General features: G+C 49.3%; 1 protein-coding gene across 6 annotated transcripts in view; it reads left to right on the top strand.

Annotated features, from left to right (window-relative positions):
- Positions 1-715: 715 nt before the first annotated feature.
- LOC140429586 (guanine nucleotide-binding protein G(I)/G(S)/G(O) subunit gamma-7) overlaps positions 716-25,004 on the top strand; it is a 336,292-nt gene continuing 312,003 nt past the window's right edge. For all 6 annotated transcript variants that reach the window (XM_072516801.1, XM_072516794.1, XM_072516800.1 and 3 more), the window contains exon 1: positions 716-788. The gene's annotated coding sequence lies outside the window, so the exon portion shown is untranslated. The remainder of the gene's footprint in view (positions 789-25,004) is intronic.

Here is a 25,004-nt window from a genome sequence, read left to right as displayed (position 1 = left end):
GTAGTCGCCTTTTCGAGCGTGGCTGAGATTCTGTGACTCACCCGGGCGTGGAGTACGCGCAGCTTGCGTGGCCCCAGGATGGGAGCCTCTGAGGAGTCCAGGTAGGCCTCGAAGCATCGGAGCCAGTATTTAAAAATTTCCTTTGCCTCCCGTGTCCGTGCTTCCAGATTGAGCTTCTCTGGTTTTAGGCCTGCTCCATCCTGATGTAGTTTAGCTTATTAAATTGTTGTACCCTCAATAACGACGCTAGAGAGTAAAACGATAAAGAAGGCTTTAATAAGCTAAGAACTAGCCTGGTGCTGAGACGGGTGCTTACTGAGTGCCGCCTACAAGGCGGCCCCTTACATATGACTGCCAGGTGGGCGGAGACGGAGGCCGAGTTCCCCAGGGTTCCAAGTCCGGTCTTAAAGGGGACATCACCTTACATGATGATAAGGGTACAGTAATACAGTAACCGTTCATCACAATATATATTTTTTAAAATATGTACATGGAATCTAATTCTGGAAAGATTTTTAATTATGAGTGCCTCATAATCTCAGCAGAATATTGCATTCTGGTAATTGCTTGAATATTAAATGCAGGCCACCTGTAATTATAGCAACATCTTCCCACAAAGCATTTATCTTTCATGGCTATATTAACCTTTTATATTGCTGAGGAATGTTTCTTTGTCAGAATGCAGTTTTTAATCCATTTACTTTTCTTTTCGTTTAGATTTTTTGACAGAAGGATCAACCTATCTTCAGACTTTCCTCAAACATTCCTCTGCAACAGCCCACCAACAGGTATGCAAAAGCAGTTAAGACCAACATGTCCTCACATTCTCTCCGAGTCTGCGTGGGTCTCACCCCCCACAACCCAAGGATGTGCAGGGTAGGTAGATTGGCCACGCTAAATTGGCCCTTAATTGGAAAAATAATGGATTGGGTACTCTAAATTTATTTTTTAAAAGACTAATATGTCCTGCATTACTTCCTCCTATAGAATAGCAGTTGGTAACCAGTTGGTATCTTACTTCAGTAGTACAGCTGAGATTGACAACCAGTTATGGGGAATCTTAGGTATTTGCAAAGAAGCTACAGTAAAAGAAAAAAAGATAGAACACAGATGACCACAATGCAGGGGAGAATTTAAGAAAGATTATAGGAGAGCAAAGAGAGGACAAAAGAACTGGTGGGTGAGATTAATGAGAATCCCAAAATATAAATATATTATGGGGAAGAGGATAACCAGGGAGGGAGTAGGGCCCATAAGGGACCAAGGGGGAAATCTGTGTGTGGAGCCAGCCGGAGGACATTGGTAGGGTATTAAATGAGTAATTCACATCTGTCTTAACTTGGGAGAAGGAAGAAATAGGTACAAAATTCAGGGAGAGGAACTGTGAGGTTCGTGAACAGTTTGACAGAGGAGCAAGGAGTTTTGTAGTTTTGGCGGGCTTAAACATGGACAAATCCCCAGGGCAGCACGGTGGCGCAGTGGTTAGCACTACTGCTTATGGTGCTGAGGACCCGGGTCCGCTCACGGCCCCAGGACACTGTCTGTATGGAGTTTGCACATTCTCCCCGTGGCTGTGTGGATTTTGCCCCCACAACCCAAAGATGTGCAGGTTAGGTGGATTGGCCATGCTAAATTTCCCCTTAATTGGAAAAAAACATAATTGGACACTCTAAATTTTAAAAAAGGGGACAAATCCCCAGATCCGAATGAGTTGTATCCCAGGCTGCTGTGGGACCCAAGGGACAAAATTACAGGCGTTCTGACCCAAATTTTTAATTCCACTGTGACCTCCGGGAAGGTGCCAGAGGATTGGAGGACAGCTAATGTGGTTCCACTTTTCAAGAAGAGTGGTCGAGATAAACCAGTGAATTACAGACCAGCGAGTCGCACATCAAGTGGTAGGGAAACTGCTGGAGAAAATTCTGATGGAGAGAATCAATCTCCACTTGGAGAGGCAAGGTTTGATCAGGGATAGTCAACGTGGCTTTGTCAGAGGGAGGTTATACCTTTTTAAAAATTATTTTAAAAATAAATTTAGTGTACCCAATTCATTTCTTTCCAATTAAGGGGCAATTTAGCGTCTTCAATCCACCTACCTTGCACATCTTTGGGTTATGGGGGCGAAACCCACGCAAACACGGGGAGAATGTGCAAACTCCACACGGACAGTGACCCAGCGCTGGGATTGAACCTGGGACCTCGGCGCCGTGAGGCAACAGGGCTAACCCACTGCGCCACCGTGCTGCCCAGGAGGTCATACCTAACAAATTTGATTGAATATTTCGAGGAGGTAATCGGTTGTGCAGATGAAGGTAGTGCAGTTGATGTAGTTTATATGGATTTCAGCAGAGCCTTTGACAAGGACCCACATGGAAGACTAATAAGGTAAAAGCACATGGGATCCAGGGTAACTTGGCAAGTTGGATCCAAAACAGAGGGTGATGGTAGATGGCTGCTTGTGTGACTGGAGGCCGGTGTCCAGTGGCCTACCACAGAGATCAGTGCTAGTTTCAGATGACACAAAGATTTGCGGGGTGGTTAACAGTGAGAAATAAGATCTTCAGTTGCTGGAAGATATAGATGGATTGGTCAGATGGGCAGATCAGTGTCAGATGGAATTTAATCCTGAAAAGTGCAAGATTAGATTGGATTGGATTGGATTTGTTTATTGTCACGTGTACTGAGGTACAGTGAAAAGTATTTTTCTGCGAGCAGCTCAACAGATCATTAAGTACATGAGAAGAAAAGGGAATAAAAGAAAACACATAATAGGGCACTTTGGAAGGAGTAATAAGACAAGGGAGTACTCAGTGAAAGGCAGGATGCTTGGAAGCTCAGAGGAGCATCGGGATCTTCGGGTGCTTATCTACAAAACCCTGAAGGTGGCAGAGCAGGTTACTAGGGTAGTTAAGAAGGCATATGGGACACTTGCCTTTATAGTCGTGGCATAGATTATAAGAGTAGGGAGGTTATGTTGAAGCTGTATAAAACTTTGGGCCACAGCTGGAGTACTGGGTGCAGTTCTGGTTGCCTTACTATCGGAAGGAGGTGATTGCACTGGAGAGGGTGCAGAGGGGATTCACCAGAATGTTGCATGGGATGGAACATTTGACTTATGAAGAGGCTGGGCTGTTTTCTTTGGAGCAGAGAAGGCTGAGAGGGGACCTAATTGAGGTGTATAAGATTATGAGGGTTATGGACAGGGTGGACAAGAATCAGCTGTTCCCCTTCGTTGAAGGTCAATAACGAAGGGGCATAATTTTAAGGTGAAAGGCAGGAGTTTTAGAGGGGATTTGAGAAAAATATTTTTCACGCTGAGGGTGGTGGGAGTCTGGAATGGTCTGCCTGGGAAGGTAGTAGAGGCGGTAAACTTCACAACCTTTAAAAAGTACGTGGATGAGCACTTGAAATGTCATAATATCGAAGATTGTGGGCCAAGTGCTGGAAAGTGGGATTGGTACAGATTTTGTGTAGTTTTGTCAGTTCATAATTGATGGGCTGAAGAGCCTATTCTGTTTGACTGAAAGCCATCATGGTAGCTCACATAGCCAGAAATCAGGATACATTTCCCATTGATCCTGAACAAAAATCAACAACTGTCCTTTTCAAATGAGCAAAACAGTTCCTTTAATAATAATAGCAACAGCAAATGCTGGACAAACTTTGCCAATCTGACAGCACCTTTGGAGAGAAAAACAGAGTTAATATTTCATGTCCGTACTTTTAAAGGAAAATCCGAACCTTAGGTTTTCAACAACTGTCACGAATTACTAGCTCTGAATCAACACTTATGAAATTATGACTTACACCCAACATTAGTCTGAACATGGGACAGATTTAGATACCAGCAGTAAGATCTGTGATCCTAATCCCTGTCAATCTTCTTTATTGCCTTTTATATTCCCATCTTCTGTATCAAATTATTTAGCATCTGTGTGTGCATGCCTCCACTTCTGTGACATACCTGAATGCTTCAGGTGTCCACACAGTGGTGCAATAAGATGGATATTTTGTTAACGCATTAAAGAGAAAACCATGAATGACACTTTGAAATCTACTTTCGGTAGCCCCACAAAGATTGCCGGAGCTGGTGTACCATTAAACCAGACATATAGATATGTAACTTCAGGTAAATACAGTTTGTCTTTAAAATTAATTTATTCTGTTTTCCAGTGTACTGTGAGTGTGCCAAATATAGATATGCTGTTTGAAGGATTCAGTTTTGTGCTGTGTACTTATTTCTAATTGCATCCCATGCCATGTGCCATTCTACGTCAAAGGGAGCAAATGGCAAACCACTTTCAATCATCTGCCGATGCCATACTGAAACTGTACTCTTGGGAATACCTAAGGCCAATGGGGACTTGTCTACAGGTGTTTTGATTTCCCCTAATACTGTGGGAAAACACTTGACCACGTTGCTTTGCTGGTCCTTTACAACATATATAATGTACCTTAGTGATTCTAGGTTAGAACTGCTGCTGCTGTTTTGTCCTCAAATATATTAGTCCAAAACCAGCAGGAATGAAAGGCTGGCTCTATTAGCTTGATAATTTTATTATTGTTTCCCTTCTCTAGTGAAACCTAGAAACAACAAGAGGCACCTACCATAGTGTGCAGATTTGGGGTAGCAATAGCAATTTATTGATCAGTCCATATCCACTTTCAGTATAAAGTATCTGATGTGCTGGATATTAGTTATAAATGGAACTAGTTTGATAATTGTATTGATCTTTACATGGGTATGTAAAGATGGGATGATGGGACATGGAAAGACCACTAGCAGGCATCACTAGCGGGTATAAAGGGGGAAGCAAGCAGCCCTCAAGCCTCTTTGGCTGATTAGACTGTGAGGAGAACAAAGGCAGAGATTTAGCTCAGGGCTGCTAGTGTGGTCAGGCCTCGTTGTGGTGTATAGAAAAGTTGTAACCTTTCTACTAGTACAGTTCTTAAAGTAAGAGCTCACACAGTTATTTAAGTTGTGTTACTCAATAAACTTTATGTAAAACTTCTGGACGACTTCGAACCTTCTTCCGAAAGCCTTTGCTGTAACTGAATTGAATAGCACGTTACCTGCCATACAGGCAACAAAACATGGTACCAGGAGTGGGGTTTAATCAAACAGTACTAGATAGATTAGGTTAGAGACCAGAAAGAACCAAAATAAGCAGCAAAAGTAATGGGCCGGCCACTCGACTGTGGAAGACTTCGCAGCATTTGGATTCCAGTCAACCAGCCGAAGCGATGGACCACACGCCACTTCCAGAACTGCTAAAAACTACCGGTAATTTAAATAGTAACTGGAAAATGTTAAACAGCAGCTTCAAATATACATGGCAGCTACTGCCTTAAATGCAGCCCCCGACGCGAGAAAGATTGGGATATTACTGTCAATGGTAGGCCGGCAAGCTGTAGACATTTATAACTCTTTTGTGTATGGTGCCAATGAAGATAAAAATAGCTTTCAAGTGATAATTGCAAAATTTGATGAACACTGTAAATCACAGTCAAATGAAATCATGGAACGCTTTAACCTGCGTAACAGATTCCAACGAAATGGGGAGACTGTCTCTAATTTTGTCACAGATCTCCGATTGCTAGCACAAGGTTGTAACTATGCTGATGTAACAGACTTCATCATCAGGGATCAATAAATCTATGGTCTCTCAGATGAAAATGTAAGGGAATCATTAATGCAGCAAAATGATTTAACTTTTAAAATTACCATAGCAAAATGCTTACAGCAAGAACAGAAAAAACAGTATTACCTAGAGTTTCTCGAAAAAACAAACGCGGAGAAAATCCTCCACAAGGTGGAAGATGTTAAAATGGTGGCCTCTACTCACAGGCATTATTTTCCGGCCGCCGGCGCCCATTCCGGCATGTCTGCGCATGCGCGCACTCAACATGGACGCAATCCGGCCAGATCCCGGTATGCACATGCGCAGTATGCAAAGTTCTGAACCCAGCTAGAAGAGCGAGTCGCGCATGCGCGATCGCTGCCAACGTGTGACGTCACGAACTTCATGACGTGTTTCGTTGTGGCAAAGCCCACTTAAAAGGGAAATGTCCTGCACTAGGGAAAAGATGTTTAAAGTGCTCCAAAATGAATCATTTTGCCTCCCAGTGTCAGTCCACAGCAAAATATTACTCTCCAACGCAAAGACATGGAAACTTCAAGGTTCGCACAGTAGATGCAATGGACACTACAACACTCAAAGAAAATTTTCCCGACCACGAAGATTTCCACTCCTGGGAGAACACATACGGCGTTGGAATCATACATACCACAGAGGAACCGCACGGGCTGACCACACAGCCTCAATACGTGCATCCATTGACTCCACAAGCGAATGGAGTGCCATGGTGCAAGTGAACAACTCCCCAATTACGTTCAAGCTTGACACGGGAGCATCCGCGAACTTGATGACAAGCAAATATCTCGCATCCATCCCAGGAACACACGAGATGATACCTGCTGCATGCAAGTTAACAGACTACAATGGCAACCAGATCGCCTCAAGGGGATCATGCCACCTACAAGTAGTCAATAAGAAAGTCACGAAAGGACTACGCTTTGAGATCGTGGATGACAAACGAATGTCGCTGTTAGATGCTCAAGCCTGCAAGGATTTGCGGCTCATACAGAGGATTTTCATGAACACGATTGATTCATCACGACTGGCTGATGCCATCCAGCTGCTTCTCAGTGAGTATCCTGACGTCTTTTGTCGCATGGGTACGTTACCCTACAAGTACAAAATCCTGCTCAAAGACGATGCAACACCGGTCATTCATGCACCAAGGAGGGTACCAGCTCTGTTGCGGGATGGGCTAAAAGCGGAACTCCAACCCCTCCAATCTTAAGGCATCATATCACAGGTCACACAGCCAATTGACTGGGTCAGCTCGTTGGTGTGTGTCAAGAAGCCGTCTGGTGAACTCAGAATCTGTTTAGATCCCAAAGATTTGAACAAAAACATTCGCAGGGAACACTACCCCATCCCCAAGCGAGAGGAGATGACGAGTGAAATGGCGAAGGCTCGCATATTCACTAAACTTGATGCCTCACAAGGCTTCTGGCAGATGCAGCTCGATGATTCCAGCCGACTGTTGTGTACCTTCAACACACCGTTTGGACGATACTGCTATAATCGTATGCCTTTCGGGATTATCTCTGCATCCGAAATATTTCACAGAATTATGGGGCAGATGACGGAGGGCATTGACGGCGTCCGAGTATATGTTGATGACATCATAATATGGTCAACGACAGAGGAAGACCACATTGCTCAGTTAAAGCAAGTCTGCAAAAGAATCCACCAAGTTGGGCTGAAGCTCAACCAATCCAAGTGCACCTTCGCACGTTCATCTCTGACCTTCCTGGGTGACACAATATCAGAGCACGGGGTGAAGCCGGACACTGAGAAGATCGTGGCAATTCAGAACATGCAGCGGCCACGTGACAAGAAAGCGGTGCTCAGGTTTCTTGGATTCATCAACTTCCTCGGCAAGTTCATATCGAACCTAGCAGCACGGACAACAGCATTACGACAAGTGATAAGGAAGGACACGGAGTTTGACTGGACTCCACGCCACCAAGACGAGTGGGTGGATCTGAAGCACCAATTGATGGCAGCTCCAACGCTGGTATTCTTCGACCCTACAAAACCCACAAAGATCTCCACCAACGCCAGTCAACATGGAATTGGTGCGGTGCTACTTCAACAGAATGACCAGTCGGACTGGGTCCCAGTGGCATACGCTTCTCGAGCGATGACCGCCACGGAGTGCAGGTATGCACAAATAGAGAAGGAGTGCCTGGGATTGATCACGGGTATAACAAAATTCTACCACTATGTGTATGGTCTTCCCACATTTCTAAAGGAGACTGATCATAGACCACTGGTCAACATTATCAACAAAAATCTCAATGACATGACGCTGCGCCTACAATGCATGATGATGAAGTTGAGGAGGCACGACTTCACACTGGTCTACACTCCAGGGAAAGACCTAATAATCGCTGACACCTTGTCCTGAGCCATTGATGCTAACCATACACCTCCGGCATCCATTAACGATGTAGAAGCTCATGCACAGTTGTGCAGAGAGACTCTCCCGGCAACGGACGAGAGGCTGCAGCAAATTCGTCAGGCAACACGAGAAGATGCGACCCTGCTCCAGGTCATTCACAACCTTCAGCATGGCTGGCCAAGAGGGCGGTGCCCACAGTTCCAAAACATCAAAACTGAACTGTCCTTGGTGGATGGCATCGTACTGCGAAATGACAGAATCGTCATTCCACTGCCGCTCTGGGCGGACATGCTCCGCAGGATTCATGAGGGGCACCTTGGTGTCGAAAAGTGCAAAAGAAGAGCACGGCAATCCATGTACTGGCCTGGGATAAATGTAGACATAACAAACATGGTGCTCACATGTGACATGTGTCAAAAACATCACAGATTATCATAGATTATCATAGAATTTACATCAACCGGCACAATGCAAGGAGCCACTCCGACAACATGAGATGGCTACGTCACCGTGGACAAAGTTGGTATTGACTTGTTTCATTCCATGGGTCGACAGTATGCTCTTCTCATCGATTATTACTCCAACTTTCCAGAAGTAATGAAACTCCCGGATCTCACATCGGCGTCGGTTATCAAAGCTGCAAGGAAACCTTCTCGAGGCATGGCATCCCACAAATGGTCATGTCCGACAATGGTCCTTGCTTTGCAAGTGGGGAGTGGATGGAATTCTCAAAAAAACAACTTCAAGCACGTGACATCGAGTCCACACTTTCCTCAATCGAACGGCAGGGTGGAGAAAGGTGTACACATTATTAAGCAACTGCTCAGCAAGGCCACTGACTCGAATTCTGACATACATTTGACTCTATTATCATATCGTTCATCACCATTGAGCTCAGGGCTGTCACAGGCTTAAATGTTCTTCAATCAATATGTGAGGACAACGCTACCGGCGTTACACTTAACCGATTCAGATCACTCGCAAGTGCTGGACAAGTTGTGTCACCAACGTCACATACAAAAGCAGCACTATGACCGACATACAAAAGTGCTGTATCCGTTAGCGATCGACGACATGGTTAGACTGCGACACCCTGGTGGAGGATGGTCTAACATGGCAATGGTGCTCCAACATGTATCGCCACGATCGTACGTTGTGAAGTCTGATGATGGTATGCTGTTTCGATGCAATCGACGAGACCTGCTGAAGGTTCCACCTGTTCCGCTATCATGCGACATCCAGGGACACCAGCAGCTAGTGCCCAGCTGGACGTAAAAACCTCAGTGTCTCCATGCCCATTCAGGAGGTCTACCCGAATCAGACGTGCACCCAACCGTCTAAACTTGTGAACATGGGACTGATACAATTATTGCCCTCTGTTCTGTATTTGTGCATGAAACTAACTGTGTTTGTTCCATTTTAGTTACAGCTCTGCAACTATAAAAAAAAGTGAAAAAGGGGGATGTTGTGATCTTTACATGGGTATGTACAGAAGGGGCTGGTGGAACATGGGACATGGAAAGACCACTGGGGGCAGCCCTGGCAGGTATAAAGGGGGAAGCAAGCAGCCCTCTAGCCTCTTTGGCTGATTAGACTGTGAGGAGAACAAAGGCAGAGATTTAGCTCAGGGCTGCTAGTGTGGTCAGGCCTAGTTGTGGTGTATAGAAAAGTTGTAACCTTTCTACTAGTACAGTTCTTAAAGTAAGAGCTCACGCAGTTATTTAAGTTGTGTTACTCACTAAACTTTATGTAAAACTTCTGGACGACTTCGAACCTTCTTCCAAAAGCCTTTTCTGTAACTGAATTGAGTAGCACATGTTACCTGCCATACAGGTAACAAAACAATAATTCTGAACTAATTGCTGCTGACCAATTGTTAATGTGATCTTTTTCGACTGCATCAAGGCATCAATCAGCTTTGGGAAATGACATGCTGTGCCATTGAGAACCAATCATGTTCCTGTAGGAGAATATTAATTGGAAGGCGGGAGGTAAGTTGTTCCGGACCATTTTGATTAGAAGCAGTAAATGCAGAAACATTTGGCAAAATTACTTTTTTGTGGTCATCAGTGTCATGTTGGGTGTTCTGGTTCACAAACAAGCCAACAATGCTGGAAGTGGTGTAACGCTATTTTATTAACTGTTCAACTATCTAACATACTGTAAATGTGGGTATAAGCAATACCAGCTTAACTGGGGACCCTTTCCTATCAGTAGCTATGGTGAGGCACTCAGCACATGGTGAATGTCTGTGATGCAGGCTGTGAGCTCTGTGCTCTGAGCTGGCTGCTGCTAGAATGAGCGGGAACTCTCCTGTCCCCTGTCTTTATAGTGCTTGTGCTCTCACTGGTGATTGGCTGCAGTGTTATGTATGCTGGTTGGTCCTACTGCATGTCTATCAGTGTGTGTATGTGATTGCACCATAATGTACTGATGTATATTATGACATCCCCCTTTTTTACAAAGAACATGTGCTTATGTGAGAATAAATAACGTGTAATGAGTGTATCTGACCATGTGTGTGCAGTATTTACATAACTATGTACATGAGGCTAGTCTATATATACGGGAAGGTGCCTGGTGCAGAGAAAAGAAAAACAAGGTGTTACACCAACAACAAAACTAATAACGAATGCTATAAACAAACTAGTGAAATGCTGAAACAGGATGAAAGAACAAAGCATTGAGTCCAACATTGTAAGGCTCATAAATCAAGTCTCTGAGGTGGGCGACGAATTCAGGTTGACTGCCTCAAGGGTGGGTCAGGAGCCACCGGCTGAGGATCGGGCCGGGCCACGGCCAAGTGAGGAGGATGCAGAGTATCCGGAAGCTCTACAAAGTCCAGGTCGGGGACAACAGGAGGGTGTGGCACCGGTGGAGGATCGCATAGCGAGCGTGGAACCAGACGAAGAGCACGCCGATTGCGGTGGCGAATGGAGCCATCAGGCAGACGAACCGGGAATGAGCGGGGAGCCACCAGCCGAAGAACCACAGCAGTCGCAGACCAGCCACCCTCCGGAAGATGGATTTGGATGTTGTCAGCTGGCACCAGAGCAGGAAGATCAGTCACTCAAGCGTCATGCGCCGCCTTGTGCTATGCGCGAGACTGTTGCATCCGCTGAAGGACCGGAGCATGGTCGAGGTCTGGGACGTGAATGGACGGTACAGTGGTCCTGAGGGTGCGACCCATCAGCAGCTGGGCTAGTAACAGGCCCGTGGACAATGGAGCCGAGCGATAGGCCAGCAAGGCGAGGCAGAAGTCGGATCCTGCATCAGCAGCCTTGCAGAGGAGCCTCTTTACGATGTGGATGCCCTTTTCTGATTTGCCATTTGACTGGGGGTGCAGGAGACTGGACGTCACGTGTACAAAGTTGTACCTGCTGGCGAAGTTAGATCATTCCTGGCTCGCGAAGCAGTGGCCATTGTCCGACATCACAGTGAGTGGGATGCCGTGACGAGCAAAGGTCACTTTGCAGACACGGATAACAGCCAATGACGTGATGTCGTGCAGGCGTACAACCTCGGGATAGCTGGAAAAATAATCAACTATGAGAACATAGTCCCTGCCGAGCGCATGGAACAGGTCCACGCCTACCTTACACCAAGGGGACGTGACCAACTCATGGGGCTGAAGGGTCTCCCGTGGTTGGGCCGGCTGGAACCGCTGACGGGGGGCAATTGAGCACAGTGTTGGCAATGTCCTCATTTATGCCAGGCCAGTAGACAGCCTCTCGGGCCCTCTGTCGGTACTTCTCTACGCCGAGATGGCCCTCGTTCAGCTGCTCTAAAACCAGGTGATGCATGCTGTGTGGGATCACGATGCGGTCCAGCTTCAGGACGACGCCATCAACAACTGCCAGATCGTCTCGAATATTATAGAACTGCGGACATTGTCCCTTGAGCCATCCGTCAGTCATGTGGCGCATCACACGTTGTAGCAGAGGGTCAGCCGCAGTCTCACGGCGAATGTGGGTTCGGCGTTCATCCGTGGCCGACAGATTGGCGGCTGTGAAGGCCACATGGGCGTCGACTTGGCAAACGAACCCCTCTGGGTCGGACGGAGTGGTGACTGCCCTGGACAGAGCGTCGGCTATGATCAGGTCCTTACCCGGTGTGTACACGCGCTGGAAATCGTATCTCCGGAGCTTGAGCAGAATGCGTTGCAGTCTTTTTGGATGATGCCGACCAGCGGGCGATGGTCGGTCTCCACAGCGAACTGGGGAAGGCCGTACATGTAGTCATGGAACTTGTCGACACCGGTCAACAGGCCTAGGCACTCCTTCTCGATTTGCGCATAGCGCTGCTCTGTGAGGGTCATGGCCTGTGACGCATAGGCAACAGGGGCCCATGATGAGGCGTCATCTCATTGCAGGAGCACCGCCCCTATGCCAGATTGGCTAACGTCCGTTGATATTTTAGTCTCCCTTGCAGGATCAAAAAACGCCAATACCGGGGCGGTGGTCAGCTTGACCTTGAGCTCCTCCCATTCACACTGGTGGGCGGGAAGCCACTGGAAGTCCGTCGTCTTCCTAACTAGGTTGCGGTGAGCCGTGATGTGGAAGCGAGGTTAGGGATGAACTTTCCTAGGAAGTTGACCATTCCTAAGAACCGGAGCACCGCCTTCTTATCCGCCGGCCTCTGCATGGCCGTGATGGCTGCCACCTTGTCCGCATCCGGCCGCACACCCAACCGGGAGATGTGGTCTCCTAAAACTTTGAGTTTGGTGTGGCCGAAAGAACATTTGGCTCTGTTGAGGCGCAGGCCTTGGTCCCGTATTCGCTTAAAAACACGTTGGAGGCGACTGATATGCTCCTGCGGGGTGGTGGACCATATGATGATGTCGTCCACATTGACGCGCACACCCTCGATGCCCTCTATCATCTGCTCCATGATGCGGTGGAACACTTCAGATGCTGATATTCCAAATGGCATTCTATTGTAGCAGTACCTGCCAAATGGGGTGTTGAAAGTACACAGCTTTCTGCTGGACTTGTCCAATTGAATCTGCCAGAAGCCCTTTGAAACATCTAGCTTGGTGAATGTGTTGGCTCGAGCCATCTCGCACGTGATCACCTCACGCTTGGGTATAGGGTAATGCTCCCGCATGATGTTACGATTTAAATCCTTTGGGTCGATACAGATCCGGAGCTCACCGGAAGGCTTCTTGACGCACACCATGGAACTGACCCAGTCGATTGGTTCCGTCACTCTGGAAAGCACTCCTTGGTCCTGGAGGTCCTGCAGCTGCTGCTTGAGGCGGTCCTTGAGGGGTGCTGGGACTCTGCGAGGTGCATGCACCACAGGCCTGGCATCCTGTTTGAGCAGGATTTTGTATGTGTAGGGAAGTGTGGGATCGGTTGATCGCCAGGGTGGCACACCACTCGTCGTCCGGATCAATGCTGTGTACCAACAGCGGCTGGTGCTGTTGATTCGGGGACAGCCTGTTCTTGGTTATGACAGCGACTCGAAAAGGCTCCCTGTCCTCAGTGTCACTGGTCTGCATGAAGTCAGGATCGGACTCGGTGAAGGTGGGTTGGATTGCCCGAACATTCCTGCGAGGCTGGTTAAATTGTTGCGAGCTGGCAGGCTGGTCTGCTCGACAGCAAGCAGCATAGTGGCCAAGCCTGCCACAGCGTAGGCACTGTCGCGATTTTGCAGGGCAGGAGCCACAGTTGCCGCACGTCGTGACATCAGTGCGTTCGTTGCGCCACCGCGCATGCGCGGTACGGTCTTGCGTGGTGCGGGCCTGCACATCGCGTTCCTCCACGTCACCGTCCCTTCGTTTGGCGCGTACAAGCGCGGGAGGCCTCGGAAAGCGCGCAAAATGGCCGTCCTCCTCCACACTGCGGCCCGGGAGGTGTTCGATCGTTCCGCCTCATGGGGCCCTTGCCGCGTCGTTTCAACTGCCTGTATGTAGGAGAACTGGCTGGTGGCATTCTCATGCAGGACACAGGTCTCGATGGCAGTCGCTAGGGTTAGTTGCTTAACTTTAAGGAGCTGCTGACGCAGGGTGTCCGACATGACCCCAAAAACAATCTGGTCACGTATCATGGAGTCGGAGGTGGGCGCATAGCCGCAGGATTGCGCGAGGATGCGGAGGTGTGTTAAATAGGATTAAAAAGGCTCGTCCTTACCCTGCAAGCGCTGCTGGAACAGATACCTTTCAAAGCTTTTGTTGACTTCAACACTGAAGTGTGTGTCGAATTTGAGGAGCACTGTCTTGTACTTGGTCTTGTCCTCGTCGTCCGCGAATGTCAGGGAGTTAAAGATGTGGATGGCATGTTGCCCAGCCATGGAGAGAAGAAGGGCTATCTTCCTGGTGTCCGATGTATTCTCCTTGTCCGTGGCCTCGAGGAAGAGCTGGAAGCACTGTTTAAATATCTTTCAATTTACCCGAGATTGCCGGCGATGCGGAGCGGCGGCGGCGGGTTGATGTTCTCCATGCTGTAGGATGCCGGAATGCTGAGAAGTTGCAGGTAGGTCTCACAAGTGCTAGATTGCGGCCACTCCTTGTACCATGTTGTGTTGGGTGTTCTGGTTCACAAACAAGCCAACAATGTTGGAAGTGGTGTAACGCTATTTTATTGACTGTTCAACTATGCTAACATGCTCTAAACGTGGGTGTATGCAATACCAGCTGAACTGTGGACCCTTTCCTATCACTAGCTATGGTGAGGCACTCAGCACATGGTGAATGTCTGTGATGCAGGCTGTGAGCTCTGTGCTCTGAGCTGGCTGCTGCTAGAATGAGCGGGAACTCTCCTGTCCCCTGTCTTTATAGTGCTTGTGCTCTCACTGGTGATTGGCTGCGATGTTATGTATGCTGGTTGGTCCTATTGCATGTCCATCAGTGTGTGTATGTGATTGCACTATAATATGCTGCTGTATATTATGACGATCAGGATTCTGAATAATAATAATCACAACAAAAACTTATATACAGCACCTTTACCGCAACAAAACATCACAAGATGCTTCTCAGGAGCAATATTAAACAAAATATGACACCAAGTTACATAAGGAGATATCAGATCAGATGACTAGAAATTTGGTCAAAGAGATAGGTTTTAAGAAATGTTTTAAAGCAGGAAAACAAGGTAGAGAGGTGTGGACAGATGTAGGGATGGTATTCCAGAACTTAGGGCCTAGGCAACTGAAGGCATGACCACCAGTCGTGGAGAGATTAAAATCAGGAATCCTCACAAGGCCGGAACTAGAGAAGCACAGATATCTCAGAGGGTTGTGGCGTGGAGGAGATTACAGAGGCTATGGAGGGATTTGAAAACACAGAATTTTAAAATCGAGACAATGCTTGAACGGGAGCCAGTGCAGGTCTGCAAGCACAGGGATGACAGGTGACTGGGACAGTGCAAGTTTATGCACATTTACCAGAGTTTTGGATAAGGTCAGGTTTACAGAGGGTAGAATTTGGGAAAATAGCAAGGAGTGCTGTGAAACAGACAGTTCAAGAGTTCATGAAGGCAGGGATGAGGGAACAATAATGGAACACTTTTCAGCTTGTCACTCACACTCCCTGCTCTTCCAAGTGAAGTGTAGTAAGAATTGAAACAGTGTGAAAGTCTTTGGACTCTATACTCAAACTCTACCTTGGTGCATTTTAATATTTTGCTCTAACTCGTCTTCTCTGTAGTTATGTAGATTCTTACCATGTGAGTGCTTTTGTGTATAGTTATGAGCATCTTTAGACTGTGGACACAAGGGTATAAAAACTGGACTGTATTTGTGCTGATTTGTTTCGGATTTGTAACTGACATGAAAGCACCTTCAGTGCTAGAATTTAGACCAGATATTTGTGATGAGAGGACAATGTATAACCACTCTATCACTAGTTGACCACACTATTGTTTCTCTTTCCTGCAAAAGTCTTCCAGCATCTGGTCAGAAACTTGTATTCCGAATGCAACTGCATTTTAAACCATGGATAGTCTTAGCTTCCAGTGTATAGCCTCACGTTTAATTCAAAATCCTCTCTTTCATTCAATTTATGTACATGCAGGGAAAGCTTTACTGATAGACAGTGTCTGTGAAAATTTCTCTCCTTGATACCAATCTTCCATTTCTACTCCTTAGCTGACGAATCCATCTCTACTTCAGTTGATGTATATGAGATCAATAGCTCTACTTCTACTAAGCATCAGGATAAATGCATCACTGATATTCCCAGCAGGATGCCTTTATAATTTAATGCAATCTTAATAGAATTGGTGTGAGAAATACATGGTTAGCATCAGCAATTCTTTATATTCCTTTGCTGTTCTTTATGGCAGTGCATTTGTCTAAAAGCACTTGCAAGTGTAAAAGAGAAGTGTGCTTTAATTGTTCTTGTAAATCGAACTTTTTCATAGAATGGTTACAGCAGAGATGAGGCTGTTCGGTCCATCATTTCCATGCCAACTCTTCCAGCATCAACTCGACTAACTTCTCCCCCTGCCTTTCTCTGTGACCTGCATGTTTTTTTATCTTCGGGTGTTTATCCAATTCCCTTTGCAAAGCCCCGATTCAAAGTGTCTTCACCACATTCCAAAATGGACAAACTCACACTTTTCAGGGTTAAACTCCATCTGCCACTGCTTAGCCCAGCTCTGCATCCTATCTATGTCTGTTTGCAGCCGACAACAGCCCTCCTCACTATCCACAACTCCACCAATCTTCGTATCGTCTGCAAATTTACTGACCCACCCTTCAACTCCCTCATCCAAGTCATTAATGAAAATCACAAACAGCAGAGGACCCAGAACTGATGCCTGCGGTACGCCACTGGTAACTGGGCTCCAGGCTGAATATCTGCCATCCACCACCACTCTCTGACTTTTATCGGTTAGCCAGTTCGTTATCCAACTGGCCAAATTCCCCACTATCCCATGCCTCCTTACTTTATGCATAAGTTTACCATGGGGAACCTTATCAAATGCCTTACTAAAATCCATGTACACTACATCCACTGCTTTACCTTCATCCACGTGCTTGGTCACCCCCTCAAAGAATTCAATAAGACTTGTGAGGCAAGACCTACCCCTCACAAATCCGTGCTGACTATCCCTAATCAATCAGTGTCTTTCCAGATGCTCAGAAATCCTATCCCTCAGTACCCTTTCCATTACTTTGCCTACCACCAAAGTAAGACTAACTGGCCTGTAATTCCCAGGGTTATCCCTATTCCCTTTTTTGAACAGTGGCACAACATTCGCCACTCTCCAATCCCCCGGTATCAACCCTGTTGACAGTGAGGACGAAAAGATAATTGCCAACGGCTCTGCAATTTCAACTCTTGCTTCCCAAAGAATCCTTGGATATATCCCGTCAGGCCCGGGGGACTTGTCTATCCTCCAGTGTTTCAAAATGCCCAACACATCTTCCTTCCTAACAGCTAGCTCCTCGAGCTTACCAGTCTGTTTCACACTGTTCTCTCCAACAATATGGCCCCTCTCATTCGTAAATACTGAAGAAATGTACTCGTTCAAGACCTCTCCTATCTCTTCAGACTCAATACACAATCTCCCGCTGCAGTCCTTGATCGGACCTACCCTCGCTCTCGTCATTCTCATATTTCTCACATATGTGTAAAAGGCCTTGGGGTTTCCTTGATCCTACCCTCCAAAGATTTTTCATGCCTTTCTTAGCTCTCCTAATATCTTTCTTCAGTTCCCTCCTGGCTATCTTGTATCCCTCCAGCGCCCTGTCTGAACCTTGTTTCTTCAGCCTGACATAAGTATCCTTCTTCCTCTTAACAAGACATTCAACCTCTCTTGTCAACCATGGTTCCCTCACTCGACCATCTCTTCCCTGCCTGACAGTGACATACATATCAAGGACACATAGTATCTGTTCCTTGAACAAGTTCCACATTTCAATTGTGTCCTTCCTTGACAGCCTATGTTCCCAACTTATGCACTTCAGTTCTTGTCTGACAGCATCGTATTTACCCTTCCCCCAATTGTAAACCTTGCTCTGTTGCACACATCTATCCCTCTCCATTACTAAAGTGAAAGTCACAGAATTGTGGTCACTATCTCCAAAATTCTCCCCCACTAACAAATATATCACTTGCCCTGGTTCATTACCAAGTACCAAATCCAATATGGCCTCCCCTCTGGTCGGACAATATTCACACTGTGTTAGAAAAGCTTCCTGGACACACTGCACAAACACCACCCCATCCAAACTATTTGATCTAACAAGTTTCCACTCAATATTTGGGAAGTTGAAGTCACCCATGACTACTACCCTGTGACTTCTGCACCTTTCCAAAATCTGTTTCCCAATCTGTTCCTCCACATCTCTGCTGCTATTGGGGGGCCTATAGAAAACTCCCAACAAGGTGACTGCTCCTTTCCTATTTCTGACTTCAACCCATACTACCTCAATAGGGTGATACTCCTCGAACTACCTTTCTGCAATTTTACCACCCTCTCTAACCTTATTTAAACATCTATAACCAGGAACCTCCAACAACCATGGGCGAGATTCTCCGACCCCCCGCCAGGTCGGAGAATCGCCGGGGGCTGGCGTGAATCCCGCCCCCACCGGTTGCCGAAGTCTCCGGCACCAGAGATTCGGTGGGGGCGGGAATCGCGCCGCGCCGGTTGGCGGGCCCCCCCGCTCGATTCTCCGGCCCGGATGGGCCGAAGTCCCGCCGCTAAAATGCCTGTCCCGCCGGCGTAAATTAAACCACCTACTTTACCGGCGGGACAAGGCGGCGCGGGCAGGCTCCGGGGTCCTGGTGGGGGCGCGGGGCAATCTGGCCCCGGGGGGTGCCTCCACGGTGGCCTGGCCCGCGATCGGGGCCCACCGATCTGCGGACGGGCCTGTGCCGTGGGGGCACTCTTTCCCTTCCGCCTCCGCCACGGTCTCCACCATGGCGGAGGCAGAAGAGACTCCCTCCACTGCGCATGCGCGGGAAACTGTCGTCGGCTGCTGACGGCATTCCCGCGCATGCGCCGCCCGGAGATGTCATTTCCGCGCCAGCTGGCGGGGCACCAAAGGCCTTTTCCGCCAGCTGGCGGGGCGGAAATTCGTCTGGCGCCGACCTAGCCCCTCAGTGTTGGGGCTCCCTCCACTGCGCATGCGCGGGAATGCCGTCAGCTGCCGCTAACGCTCCTGCGCATGCGCCGCCCGGAGATGTCATTTCCGCGCCAGCTGGCGGGGCACCAAAGGCCGGCGCGGGCCTAGCCCCTTAAGGTTGGGGCTCGGCCCCCCAAGATGCGGAGCATTCCGCACCTTTGGGGCGGTGCGATCCCCGTCTGATTTGCGCCATTTTGGGCGCCAGTCGGCGGACATCGCGCCGTTTCCAGAGAATTTCGCCCCATTTCTATCGCTCTTCTATCCAAGTTTCCGTGATGGCCACTGATGCACGATCAATAACTGCAAAGAGGAGGTTAAAGCATAACTAGAACTTATAGACTAATAGACTAGGACTAGACTAGACTAGAACTTAAGGGGGCAGTGGTGAAGTGGTATTGTTGCTGGACTAGTAATCCAGAGACTCAGCATAATGTTATGGGGACTCAGGTTCGAATCCCACCCATGGCAGATGGTGAAACGTGAATTGAATAAACTATCTGGCTTTAAACGTCTGATGATGACCATGAAACTACTGGGCAGCACGGTAGCATAGTGGTTAGCACAATTGCTTCACAGCTCCAGGATCCCAGGTTCGATTTCCGGCTTGGGTCACTGTCTGTGCGGAGTCTGCATATTCTCCCCGTGTGTGCGTGGGTTTTCTCCGGGTGCTCCTGTTTCCTCCCGCAGTCCAAAGATGTGCAGGTTCAGTGGACTGGCCATGCTAAATTGCCCTTAGTGTCCAAAATTGCCCATTAGTGTCGGGTGGGGTTACTGGGTTATGGGGATAGGGTGGAGGTGTGGGCTTGGGTAGGGTGCTCTTTCCAAGAGCCTGTGCAGACTCGATGGGCACTGTAAATTATATATGTTTCCCCAGCAGCTCAGGTACAGAATGAGGGCTGCTGGGACGGCACTGACTCTTATACCCCGCCTATCAGGAGCTACATACAATACAGCCAATGGTAAACCCCCAAGTTTAACCAATGGACTTCAGCCTCGCGGGTGCTGCAATACCTGATTATACCACATTCACCCCCTGTTAAAAAAGAGTCCGGCGGGGAAAGACGCTGGTGGGGAAAACGGTTGACCTGGGAGGGGGGCGCCTGTAGGGGGCGTCGGTGGGTGGGAGGGCCCAGGCAGGAGCGGCGGGAGGACTGACCCTCCTGTGGGGTGATGCGGAGTGGGGGTGGTGGTTGGGGTGCGCGTGGGGTTCCGGCGGGTGCCAGGTCCCGTAGGGAGACCGTATCTTGTCGGCCGTCAGGGAATGCCACGTAGGCGTACTGGGGGTTAGCGTGCAGCAGATGGACCCTCTCGACCAACGGGTCCGACTTGTGCGCCCGCACGTGTTTTTGGATCAGGATGGGTCCGGGTGTCACTAGCCAGGTCGGGAGCGCAGTCTCGGAGGAAGACTTCCTGGGGAAGACAAGGAGACGTTCATGAGGTGTCTGATTGGTGGTCGTACAGAGCAATGACCGGATGGAGTGGAGGGCCTCCTGGAGGACTTCTTGCCAGCAGGAGACTGGGAGGTTCCTGGACCGTAGGGCCAGTAGGACGGTCTTCCAGACCGTTCCGTTCTCCCGCTCTACCTGCCCGTTTCCCCGGGGGTTGTAACTGGTCGTCCTGCTTGAGGCGATGCCCTTGCTGAGCAGGAATTGACGCAGTTCGTCGCTCATAAAGGAGGACCCCCTATCACTGCGTATGTAAGCGGGGAAACCGAACAGTGCAAAGATACCATGGAGGGCCTTGATGACGGTGGTTGCGGTCATGTCTGGGCAGGGGATGGCGAAGGGGAACCGGGAGTACTCGTCAATCACGTTCAGGAAATACGTGTTGCGGTTGGTGGAGGGGAGGGGGCCTTTGTGGTCCATGCTGAGGCGTTCAAAGGGACGGGAAGCCTTTATCAGGTGCGCCCTCTCTGGCTGGTAGAAGTGCGGTTTGCACTCCGCGCAGATTTGGCAGTCCCTTGTGGCTGTCCTGACCTCCTCGATGGGCAGGTTGCGGGTCTTAACAAAGTGGAAAAAGCGAGTGACCCCGGGGTGGCAGAGGTCCTCGTGGAGGGCTCGGAGGCGGTCCACTTGTGCGGTGGCACATGTGCCGCGGGACAGGGCGTCAGGAGGCTCGTTTAGCTTCCCGGGACGATACAAGATCTTGTAGTTGTCGGTGGAGAGTTCGATCCTCCACCTTAAGATCTTGTCATTTTTAATTTTGCCCCGCTGTGCATTATCGAACATGAAAGCTACCGACCGTTGGTCCATGAGGAGAGTGAATCTCCTGCCGGCCAGGTAATGCCTCCAATGTCGTACAGCTTCTACTATGGCTTGGGCCTCCTTTTCGACTGAGAAATGGCGGATTTCGGAAGCATGGAGGGTACGGGAGAAGAAGGCCACGGGTCTGCCCGCTTGGTTGAGGGTGGCGGCCAGAGCTACGTCGGACGCATCGCTCTCGACCTGGAAGGGGAGGAACTCGTCGATGGCATGCATCGTGGCCTTTGCAATGTCTGCTTTGGTGCAGCTGAAGGCCTGGCGGGCCTCCATCGACAGGGGGAAAGTTGTGGATTGGATCAGGGGACGGGCTTTGCCTGCGTAGTTAGGGACCCACTGGGCGTAGTAACTAAAAAACCCGAGGCAGGGCCTTAGGGCAGTGAGGGAGGGGGACCTCCATGAGGGGGCGCATGAGTTCAGGGTCGGGGCCTATAACTCCATTTTGCACTGCGTAGCCGAGAATGGCTAGACGGTCGGTGCTAAATATACATTTATCCTTATTGTACGTTAAGTTAAGGATTTTAACGGTCTGGAGAAATTTTCGGAGGTTGGTATTGTGGTCCTGCTGGTCATGGCCGCAGATGGTGACGTTAATCGAGATACAGAAACGTTGCGCGCAAGCCATACCGGTCAACCATTCGGTCCATCTCGCGTTGGAAGACCGAGACCCCGTTAGTGACACCGAAGGGAACCCTTAAAAAAGAATAGAGCCGTCCATCTGCCTCGAAGGCAGTGTATTTGCGGTCGCTCGTGCGGAGGGGTAGCTGGTGGTAGGCGGACTTGAGATCCACCGTGGAGAAGACCTTATAATGCACGATCCTGTTTACCAGGTCGGATGTGCGGGGTAGAGGGTACGCGTCCAGCTGCGTAAACCTGTTGATGGTCTGACTGTAGTCAATGACCATCCTATGTTTCTCCCCGGTCTTTACCACCATTACTTGGGCTCTCCAGGGACTGTTGCTAGCTTCAATGACCCCTTCCCTCAGTAGCCTTTGGACCTCCGACCTAATGAAGGTCCGGTCCTGGACACTGTACCGTCTGCTCTTGTTGGCGACGGGTTTGCAATCCGGGATGAGGTTCGCAAACAGGGAAGGTGGGTCGACCTTAAGGGGCGCGAGGCCGCAGAAAGTAAGGGGGGGGGTATAGGGCCGCCGAATTGGAAGGTCAGACTTTGCAGGTTACATTGGAAGTCCAACCCCAGGAGTGTAGCCGCGCAGAGGTGCGGAAGGACATAAAGGCGGAAATTGTTGAATTTCCTTCCCTGGACTGTGAGGTTTGCTAGACATAACCCCTTTATCTCCACTGAGTGGGAACCGGAGGCCACGGAGATTCTTTGATTTACAGGGTGGGTAAAAAGTGAACAGCACCTTACCGTACCGGGGTGTATAAAGCTCTCCCTGCTCGAGAGTCGATCAAGCAGGACGTCTCGTGGCCGTTGATGAAGACCGTCGTCGTTGCTGTTGAGAGTGTTCGAGGTCGATTTTGGTCCAGAGTCACCGAGGCCAGACGCAGGAGTTGTGAATTTTGATCAGGCAGTGTGTAGTCGGCCGGGCTGGGGTCCTGGGGCCCCATCCAAGATGGCGTCTCCCATGGGCCGCACATGGTGGTCGGGGATGAACAAAATGGCGGCGCCAATCCGTCCAGCGCGGTGTCCGGCAAACAAGATGGCGGCGCCCGTGGGCCGCACGTGGCCCTAGGATACGGGGGTGGCGGTGATTGCTGGCCGCTTGGGGTTCGGGGAGAAGTTCGCTGTGGCAGTCCGGAGTCGTCACTGGAGACCGCGGCCACTGCCCGTGCCTGGCAGACCCCCACAAAATGGCCCTTTTTGCCGCACCCTTTGCAGGTGGAGGTGCAGGCCGGGCAGCGCTGGCGGGGCTGCTTTGCCTGCCCGCAGAAGAAACAGCGAGGCCCAGCGGAGTTGGCAGACCGCCTTACAACGCAGGCCTGCAGGGACACGGGGAAAGTCTGTGGGGCTGTCGCTGTGGGATTCCATGCTGCCCAGGGGGCCGCCGCGCGGTCGGGCACATAGGATTGTGCGTTCCTGGTGACAACGTCCATGGACCCTGCCAGGGCCTGTGCCTCTCTAAGTCCCAGGGTGTCTTTCTCTAAAAGACGCTGGCGGATCTCTGAGGAGCTCATACCTGCTACGAAGGCATCCCGGACTAGGAGTTCCGTGTGCTCGCTCGCCGGAACTTGCGGGCAGCCACAGCTTCTGCCCAGCACCAGTACGCACGGTAGAACTCCTCCAACGATTCCCCGCGGCTTTGTCGTCTCGTTGCAAGCAGGAGACGTATGTAGACCTGATTTACCGGGCAGATATAATGTCCTTTTAAAAGTTCGATTGCTGCATCAAAGTCTTCCGCCTCCTCGATGAGGGTGTAGATCCCAGGGCTTACCCTTGAGTGCAGGAGGTGCAGTTTCTGCTCCCCCGAGGGTGTGCCTCCAGCCGTCTAAAAGTAGCCTTTGAAACACGCCAGCCAGTGCTTGAAAATCACCGCTGAGTTCGCCGCGTGGGGACTGAGTTGCAGACACTCCGCCTTGATTTGGAGATCTATCCTTTCAACTTAAGTTGTAGTCTATTAAATTGATGCACGATCAATAACTGCAAAGACGAGGTTAAAGCATAACTGAAGGCTTTAATAGACTAGAACTGTTCCCCAGCAGCTCAGGTACAGAATGAGGGCTGCTGGGACGGCACTGACTCTTATACCCTGCCTATCAGGGCGGAGCTACATACTATACAGCCAATGGTAAACCCCCAGGTTTAACCAATGGACTTCAGTCTCTCGGGTGCTGCAATACCTGATAATACCACAGCCACCACATCGTAGACCCAAGTACCGATCCATGCCTTAAGTTTACCCACCTTATTCCTGATGCTTCTTGTGTTGAAGTATACACACTTCAACCCATCTCCGTGCCTGCGAGTACTCTCCTTTGTCAGTGTTGCCTTCCCCACTGCCTGACTACACGCTTTGACGTCCTGAACATCGGCTACCTTAGTTGCTGGACTGCAAATCCGGTTCCCATTCCCCTGCCAAATTAGTTTAAACCCTCCCGAAGAGTACTAGAAAATCTCCCTCCCATTATATTGATGCCCCTCTGGTTCGGATGCAACCCGTCCTGCTTGTACAGGTCCCACCTTCCCCAGAATACGCTCCAATTATCCAAATACCTGAAGCGCTCCCTTCCACACCATTCCTGCAGCCACGTGTTCAACTGCACTCTCTCCCTATTCCTAGCCTCGCTATCACGTGGCACCGGCAACAAACCAGAGATGACAACTCTGTCTGTCCTGGCTTTTAACTTCCAGCCTAACTCCCTAAACTCGTTTATTCCATCCACACCCCTTTTCCTACCTACGTCGTTGGTACCAATGTGCACCACAACTTCTGGCTGCTGACCCTCCCCCTTAATGATCCTGAAGACACAATTCGAGACATCCCTAGCCTTGGCACCCGGGAGGCAACAAACCTTCCGGGAGTCTCGCTCAAGTTTCCTCTCCCTTCTCTAAAAACAACCCATGCAGGTAACTGAAGTCCCTGATCCCTGGAAGCATTCTTGCAAATCTTTTCTGCACCCTCTCTAAAGCCTTTACTTCCTTCGGAAAGTCCAGAATTGTATGTA

The sequence above is a fragment of the Scyliorhinus torazame genome, chromosome 9, assembly GCF_047496885.1.
Source record: "Scyliorhinus torazame isolate Kashiwa2021f chromosome 9, sScyTor2.1, whole genome shotgun sequence".
Taxonomy (NCBI): Eukaryota; Metazoa; Chordata; class Chondrichthyes; order Carcharhiniformes; family Scyliorhinidae; genus Scyliorhinus; species Scyliorhinus torazame.
This window is presented reverse-complemented; position numbering and strand designations above follow the sequence as displayed.